Source organism: Mustela putorius, unplaced genomic scaffold (genome assembly GCF_011764305.1).
Source record: "Mustela putorius furo isolate JIRA1106 unplaced genomic scaffold, ASM1176430v1.1 tig00003853_pilon_pilon_pilon, whole genome shotgun sequence".
Lineage (NCBI taxonomy): Eukaryota > Metazoa > Chordata > Mammalia > Carnivora > Mustelidae > Mustela > Mustela putorius.
The window spans coordinates 40,515,848-40,522,799 of NW_025422005.1; positions in this window are offsets into that span (position 1 = coordinate 40,515,848).

A 6,952-nucleotide genomic window follows, 5' to 3' on the forward strand; every position below is an offset into this window, starting at 1 on the left:
GAAAATAATTGAATAAACCTAAATTAAGGAATATTCTGCAATGCAACTGTCCTAGATTCTTCAAAAACAACCATGTCATGAAATACCAATAAAAGGGAGTTGTTCTTTATTAAATGAGGCGGAAGAAACATGTCAACTAAATGCAACATGATATACTTAGTTGGAGATAGGATCTCTTTCTCTCTCACTATAAAGAATGTTATCAGAACAATTGGGGAAATTTGACTATGAAGTTTATATTAGTAACACTATATCAGTATTAAATTTCATGAGTGTGGTGGTTTTATTATAAGGTAGAAGAATGTCCTCATTCTTAATAGTCACATGCTGAAGAATTTCCCACATCTCTAATGTAATTGTTTAGTTTGCTATCTTGAACTAGAACTCCCAGTCATTGGCTGATAATAAAAGGATAAAAACAATTGTTTTAGTAAGATTGGCTTAGACGTGATATACAAGATGGACTGCAGGGAAATCATTTAAGAACTTGTTGTAGTATAATAGTACTCTGAGCTGTATCTTGATCTATACCAATATTTTGCTTGGCAGAGAAGTAGAAGAAGGGCTTCTTAGGCAGTGAGGTCAATATCACACATCCAAGTGTATCAGGGAGCTTGTTTTAAGATTAAATCCTAGTCTAATCCATCAGGAGCAGGAGTTTAACAAGAAACAGAATGATGGGAGAGAAAACAAGAAAAATAGACAATCGGATTGTGGAAGGCTTTGAATGCCAAGCTAAGATTTGGGCTTGAGTTGACAGGCAGTAGGTGCCATCGAATATTTTTAAATAGAGAAAGGTGTTTTGGAAAGAAAATAATAAAACTGAATTGAATTTTTTTTCTTTCTTTTTAAAAAAATTTTTAAACTTTTATTTTTTCAGTGTTCTAAGATTCATTGTTTATGCATCATACCCAGTTTTCCATGCAATACGTGCCCTCCTTAATACCCACCACCAGGCTCACCCAACCCCCTACCCCCTTCCCCTCCAAAACCCTCAGTTTGTTTCTCAGAGTCTACAGTCTCTCATAGTTCATGTCCCCCTCAAATTTCCCCCAATTCCCTTCTTTCCTTTTCCCAGTGTCCTCCATGTTATTCCTTATGCTCCACTAGTGAAACCATATGATAATTGACTCTCTCTGCTTGACTCATTTCACTCAGCATTATCTCCTCCAGTCATATCCATGTTGATACAAAATCTGGGTATTCATCCTTTCTGATGGAGGTTTAGTATTCCATCTCGGCTCTTTCCACAGTTTAGTGACTGTGGCCATTGCTGCTATGAACATTGGGGTACAGATGGCCCTTTTTTCCACTACATCTGTATCTTTGGGGTAAATACCCAGTAGTGCAATTACAGACACATGAAAAAATGTTCATCATCATTAACTATCAGGGAAATTCAAATCAAAACCACATTGAGATACCACCTTATATCAGTTAGAATGGCCAAAATTAACAAGACAGTAAACAACAAGTGTTGGAGAGGATGTGGAGAAAGGGGAACACTCTTACACTGCTGGTGGGAATGCAAGTTGGTGCAGTCACTTTGAAAAACAGTGTGGAAATTCCTTAAGAAATTGAGAAAAAAAAATAAATTAAAAATAGAGCTACCCTAAACCCTGAAATTTTTTTCTATATTCAATGTCAAAATTGAAATTTTTTAAATTCAAGATATAGAAAGCTTTAATTTTAAAGAACATAGTTTTTCTGTCCCTTTTCCTAAGTTTAGATTATTTAAGTCATAAATGATATCATGTGCTTTAATAAATCAAGTTACAAAGTAAATTTTAGGAAACCAGTATTCTTGAGATCTAAACTTGCCAGCTAGTTTGTCTCTTCAAATAGTAATATCAGATATTAAAACATTCTATATCCCTTGAATCTGCTAAACATATCTTTTTGACTGTTAAGGACAATTATTTTTACAACTCCTGAATATATATTTATTTTCTTTTTTAATCTTCTTTTTTCAGTGTTCCAAGATTTATTGTTTATGCACCATGCCTAGTGCTCCACGCAATACATGCCCTCCTTAATACCCATCACCAGTCTCACCTAACCCCCCACTCTACCCCAAAATCCTCAGTTTGTTTCTCAGAGGCCACAGTCTCTCATAGTTTATCCCCCTGCAGTTTTACTTATCCTTTCCTTCTCCTAATGTCCTCCATGTTATTCCTTATGCTCCACAAGTCAGTGAAACCATATGATAATTGACTCTCTCTGCTTGGGCCAAAATGCCCTTCAACAGACGAACGGATAAAGAAAATATGATCCATATATGATATGGAATATTATGCCTCCATTAGAAAGGATGAATACCCACCTCTTGTATCAATATGGACAGGACTGGAGGAGATTACACTGAGTGAAATAACTCCTGCAAATTTAGAATTATGCATTATTCTCAGGGTTTCTAAATTCAGAGGGTAGATAATTATTAAATTACAGATTCTTATATTTTAGCTCTTCGATTCAAAACCACAAAAGAGTTTTGGCAGCACTATTTTTTTTATTAGAATTTTACCAACATGCTTCTTTCTTCGTTGGTATTATTCTTAAACACACACACAAAAGCTAGACCAACAAAAATAAAACAAAAATGGCCCTTTAACTTACTGAATTAAGCAAACAGGACATCCTGAAACATAGTATAACAAAAACTCTCCTATGAATCAAATAAAATAGTAGCATTTGTACTCTAATTGAAAATAAGTTGTACTCTTTCATGGATGGTGAAAGGGGTATACGACTTGTAATATGCGACTATCCAGGAAACTGTTAAGAAACACTTCCTGACCACAATTGAAGGCTGAGGCTAAGGCTGGATTATGCTGCAAACAAGATGCTTTCTAAGGGGAAAGGCTCATCACCAACAACTCCCTATATACCCTTTAACTACAAACACCATGCCACATGGCTCTCCTTTACTAACACCAGTGCAAAAGTTTTTTTTTTTTTCCTTTTTTGAAACCTTTTTTCCATCCTACTTCAAATTTAGAGGATTTTTTTAAATTCTTTATGGATTTGCATATTGAACGTTTAATGCAATATATGATCTTTCATATTCCATAATATTTTCAAGATTTTGTAACATTTTAAGATCCATCCATAATATAGCATGGGTCAGTGCTTCATTCCTTTTTATGGCTGAATAATATCCCATTTAAAGAATGTTTTGTTTATCCATCCATTATCCTTATTTTCACATTTTAAAATTTTTAACTGAAGTATGGTCAAAATACAATATTATGTTAGTTTCTGGTGTACAACATATAATTATATACATTATAAAATGCTCACCATGGTAAGTATAGTTATCATCTGTCACCATACAAAGTTACCACAATATTATTAACTATATTCCCTATCCTGTACTTTTGATCTCTGTTATTTATTTTATAAATGGAACTTTGTTCACATATATGTGAAATCATATGTTATATCAAATAGCAAGAGTTCATTCTTTTTTTTTTTTAAGCAATCTCTACACCTGATGTGAGACTTGAATTCATGACCCTGAGATCAAGAGTCAGATGCTCTGGTGACTGAGCCAGCCAGGCGCTCCTGAGATCTCATTCTTTTTTATGGCTGAGTAAGACTCCACTGTGTGATACACCACATCTACTTTATCCATTCATCTGTCAGTGGACACTTACATTGCTTGCACATCTCATTACTCTTTAGAGAAAGATCAAAGTTCTTTCTGTGACTTGCAAGGCTTCTGGTGATCTGATTACCACTCACATTCTGGCCCCATTCCTACTTCCATTGTCGTGTCACTTGGTTCCTTTTAGCCCCTCAACTGAACCTCATCCCTCATGACTCTGACCTTTTCTGTGTGCTGCCCCTCTCTACCTGGGACAGGACACACCCACCGTCCTCATCCTTCAGATCTCAGTTCAAATGCCACAGTCTCAGAAAGAGTATTCTTCCTTTTCAGTTGTGCACATCTCTTTGTTACTTTCATAGCAGCTTGCACTTGACCTTGATGACACATCAAAATGCCTTATGTTGTACCCTCATGTATTCTCAGTGCCACATAACTGATGGTCAATATATTGCTGACTCAATGAGATAATATAGGGGAACATAGGACTATAGGAGCTTAGGATAGTAGCAAGACTATCAGATACCACCTAGTCAAACACCTCCCTTTAGTTTCTAGGAAACTGAGGCCCATCAAGGAGCAGGGACTTTCCAAGTGTTATACAGGGCAGAATGAGGATTCTGACTTCTGGTCCTAAGTCACATCCATGATTCCCAGTGTGATGTTCCTGACTTTGCTTCAATGTCTGCCTATCTAATTCTGATTCATCCTTCAAGATACAACCGATTCCTAAACATCTCAAGGATGCCTTTCTCATTACATTTAATCCCATTCCACCTCAACAAGTTAGAATTGACTACTCTTTTTCCTTTGTTCCCCGAACACCCTCTAGCTTTGATCTTGACCTTCAGTGCTTATAGTAGAGCTCTTCAAAGCAAGACTATGTCTGACTCCTCTAGCCCCAGGGAGGCATGCATGCAGCAGTACAAATGCAATATATGAAGTGTGCTATGATAGCAGAAAGGAGGCATGTGGGATTGTTGAGTAATCCCTAACTTAGCCTGGAGGTCAGGGAAGGTTCCCAAGATGTGGTGAATCATGACCTGAACAAGTAGGACTAGATTCATGGATGGTACATCTCTTTGTGTGTACTTCAAGTGAAATAGGAACTGATGGGGGATAGGTTATTTTTGTTTTATGTACAATAACTTTCTGGTTACATAATTCATAGATCATATAAGTCACCCACTTGAGGCATATAACTCAACTCTCCAACCATAACCACAAACTATTTTAGAATATTTTCATCACTCTAAAAGAAATACCATACCTATAAGTAGTCACTCCCACCCCCCCGACCACCATCACTGGACTTAGGCAAACAAACATATATATCTACATATCTATATCTACATCTATAGATATATGATTTTATTTATCTATCTGAGACAGAGAATGTTAGAGAGAGAGCACAAGTCGGGGTGGTAGGAGCAGGGGAAGAGGGAGAAGGAGAAGCATGCCAGGCACCCCTTTGTTTCTCCATATTTGCCTATTCTGGACACTTACATTAATGGAATTATACAATATGTTATCTTCAGTGACTAACTTCTTCTACTTAGATTAACATTTACGATGTTCACCCATGTTAGAATGTATAACAGGACTTCCTTCCATTTCATTGCTGAATAGTATTCCATTGTGTACATAGACCACATTTTCGTTTATCCACTCATTCATTTATGGACATTTGGGTTGAGACAAAAAATAATTTTAAGTAATCTCTATACCCAACATAGGGCTCAAACTCACAACCCCAACACCAAGAGTCACATGCTCTATCAACTGAGCCAGTCAGGCACCCATAGACAAAATTTTAATATAAATTGTTAGTAGGTTGAGGTGAGTGCAAGCTAGCAAACTAAGTAATCTGTAATATATTCTGAAAAATTACTCAGTGCATGATGTTCTACATACAAGATAGTTGCAAAGTAAGAAGAAACTGTATACATCCTGCTTTGCATTCTAAAACTAAGTAATGTAGAATAATTGAAGAGAAGAGAAGGAATGGAAAACATGCTAAATATGTGAAAAGTATTCATTTTGGCCAAAGCTATTGCCCAATTATTTAAGCTCTAAAGTTAGGTTTTTATGGTGCCATGTTGAAATGGTGAAGCCTGAGGTGAAAGGAAAAATATGCACCTCTATATACGTTTTTGCAAACTTTTTAAAATCCTTTTTTTTTAAGATTTTATTTATTTATTTTACAGAGAGAGACACAGTGAAAGAGGTAACACAAGCAGGGGGAGAGGGAGAAGCAGACTTCCTGCTGTGCAGGGAGACTGATGTGGGTCTCCATCCCAGGACTCTGGGATCATGACCTGAGCCAAAAGCAGATGCTTAATGACTGAGTCACCCAGGTGCCCCTACTTTTACCAACTTTTAATGGTAAATATTTTTTTGCAGGTAGTCTTTGAAAATATTGATGCATTGTTTCTATTAAAATCAGGAAAGTAGAATTACACAAAATTCTGGTTTGGATATAAGTAAAACATTTAAGCTTAAAGTAGTTATGAGTTTTAACACATCTACTTTCATTTTTTTATATTTTTGCAATTACTTTAAGCTTCTGGATATAAATAACCAGTCTTTGGCACTCTCATAAAATTGGCTAAGGAATCCTATTTCTAACTTCAAGAACACCAGGATAATCTGTTTCTCTAGAAGGTTTCATAAAATTCACCTGATACATTTAAGTGAGTAGATTCTTTAAAACTACTAATTCAATTTTTTAAATGATGGTAATACTATCCAGGTTTCCTATTTCTTCTTTCTTTCTTGATGATTTATACTTTTCTAAGAAATTCCTGATTTTTGTGTAAGTTTTGATATTTACTGGCACAAAGTTATTTGTAGTTGCTCACTAACGATATTTTCATCTTTGCCATATACTTGTTTCTTCTCCTTTATTATTATAATTTATCTGTGTCTCTACCTCCCTCCACACCCAAACAATTTCATAGCATTGTGGTAAAAAAGATGCATGGTATGACTTCAACCTTTTTTAATTTGTTGAGACTTGTTTTATGTCAATATGTGATATACTCTGGAGAATGTTCCATATGTACTTGCAAAGAATATGTATTCTGCTGCTTTAGGATGAAATGTCCTGAGTATGACTGCTAAGTCCATCTGATCTAGTGTGTCAAAGTCACTGTTTCCTTGTTGATTTTCTGTTTGGATAAATCTGTCCATTGATGTAAGTGGGGTGTTAAAGTCCTTTACTATTATTGTATTATTATCGTTATTCCTTTATGCTTTTTATTAACTGTTTTATGTATTTGGGTCCTCTCATGTTGGGTGCATAAGTATTTACAATTGTTATATCTTCTTGTTGGATTGTCCCTT